The 1,779-nt window shown below is 37.7% G+C and overlaps 1 protein-coding gene and 2 long non-coding RNA genes across 3 annotated transcripts in view; 2 read left to right on the forward strand and 1 right to left on the reverse strand.

The window, feature by feature from the left end:
* Positions 1–1,779, forward strand: part of LOC106884207 (uncharacterized) — an 83,212-nt gene that overhangs the window by 40,782 nt on the left and 40,651 nt on the right. The gene's annotated exons all lie outside the window — the stretch shown is intronic.
* Positions 1–1,779, reverse strand: part of LOC128250526 (uncharacterized) — a 34,059-nt gene that overhangs the window by 12,701 nt on the left and 19,579 nt on the right. The window lies entirely within an intron of this gene.
* The window catches only part of LOC128250524 (uncharacterized), a 15,765-nt gene continuing 14,005 nt past the window's right edge, over positions 20–1,779 (forward strand). The window contains exon 1 of the long non-coding RNA XR_008266534.1: positions 20–1,535. This is a non-coding gene — a long non-coding RNA (uncharacterized LOC128250524). The remainder of the gene's footprint in view (positions 1,536–1,779) is intronic.

Below are 1,779 nucleotides of genomic sequence, written 5' to 3' on the forward strand. Positions count from 1 at the left end.
TACCACATCTTTGCTCTTTGCCACAGAGCTCCCAATGGATCATTCTTGCCACGAAGTCATGGCATCGTTTGTATTCGCTCGTGCCAATTTCTGGCATTCGCTAACAATGTGCAATACCGTTTCATCCCTCTCACCACACATTCTGCGTTTGTCGCAATCGGTAGTGTTGTCTATTCTGCATTTCATAGAGTTGGTTCTTGACGGTTGTTACTGAGCTGCGCATACGAGTGCTTCTCTCTCTATCTTCAGCTCACTCCACCTCGTCCATAGCCATCGGCCCTCTGCGTCTGTATTGGCGTCCACATCACTTGCAAACTAACCGTACGTTTCGTTTCCTTCCATACTTTTTCTTTTTTTCTTCTTTTGTTCATTTCTAGTATAAATTTTTCTTCATTTACCTAATTTACCGTGTTGATTACGCCAGCATTCTTCGTGTGTTTCAATAGTGACTCCACGGTATTTTTTATATTCTACACTAGGCTATTTTGCTCTGCTTCGATACAGTCTTGGCAATTGATTAAAGCTCTGCCACCCTTTCTTCAGGAGAGGTACAGCCTATTGGTGTAATTTTTAGGGTGGGAAGATCCGTGTGCTGCTAACATTTTCTGGTCTTGATATTAATTTTCTTCATTTCTCACTTTTGCCATTTTATAATTCCTGTTCCATAACGAAATGATGCTATCACCCACGCATTAGCTCCTTCGATTACAATATTGCATTACCACTTTTGTCTACAGCCTTTTTAGTCTGGAGGTAATATATCGTTCTCATTAAGAAACCTATACAGTTCTTCTGCAATTCCTCTTCACAGTAACTTCCACATTAATGGGAAGCAGGAAATTGGTCTGTAATCGTCAGCAGCGTTTCTCATTGATGCATCCTTGAGGCACAACAACGTTCGTCCTTTCGTCAACCAGGGAATCTACTTAGATTTTGTCTATTTTGGCTTTTATACAATTAGTCCTTCATGCTTCAGTTTGTGCAGCTACTAACAAACTTTCTGTCTCCCTCTTCAGCTTTATCTTCTGCTGCCATAACCGTGTCTCACTTCTACTATTTACTGAAACTATGTCTGGGAATCTTCAATACAACACTTTCTCCTGCTAGTCAGATAATTTCTGTTCTTTGTTCTAGTTTTTAAGTTCCTTTTGTGTTTTCGTTTCCCTATGACTTGCTGTGACACTAGCAGCTATCAATAGACTTTCTTCGTATTATTATTATTATTATTATTATTATTATTATTATTATTATTATTATTATTATTATTATTATTATTCATTGTCCTACATCATCATCGCTTTCATAATAGTTCTCATCATCATCATCATCATCATCATCATCATCATCATCATCATCATCATCATCATCATCATCATCATCATCCCATGAGAATTATGTTATGGTTTTGATTTCTATCTTTTCAGATACAAAACCAGCAACCACAATATGTTTACAATTATTTGACTACAGCAATTTTTGTCACAGTTTTCTGTTTTTTACCAACAGGCATTCTTGGAATTATATTTGCATCTCAAGTAAGTAAAATGCAAATATTTCAGGCAAGAAAATCTATTTATTTTCATACATTTTATCCAGTCGTGGCTGTATGGTAAGAAGTTTGCTTCCCAACCACATGGTTCCGGGTTCAGTTTTACCGCATGTGGGGCAAGAGTCTTCTGCAATAGCCACGTGTTGATCAATGACATGTGAGTGGATTAAGCAGATGGAAACTGAAAGAACCTCGTCATACACACATACACACACAAACACACGTGTATA

This window comes from Octopus bimaculoides, chromosome 2, assembly GCF_001194135.2.
Source record: "Octopus bimaculoides isolate UCB-OBI-ISO-001 chromosome 2, ASM119413v2, whole genome shotgun sequence".
In the NCBI taxonomy this organism is placed as follows: domain Eukaryota; kingdom Metazoa; phylum Mollusca; class Cephalopoda; order Octopoda; family Octopodidae; genus Octopus; species Octopus bimaculoides.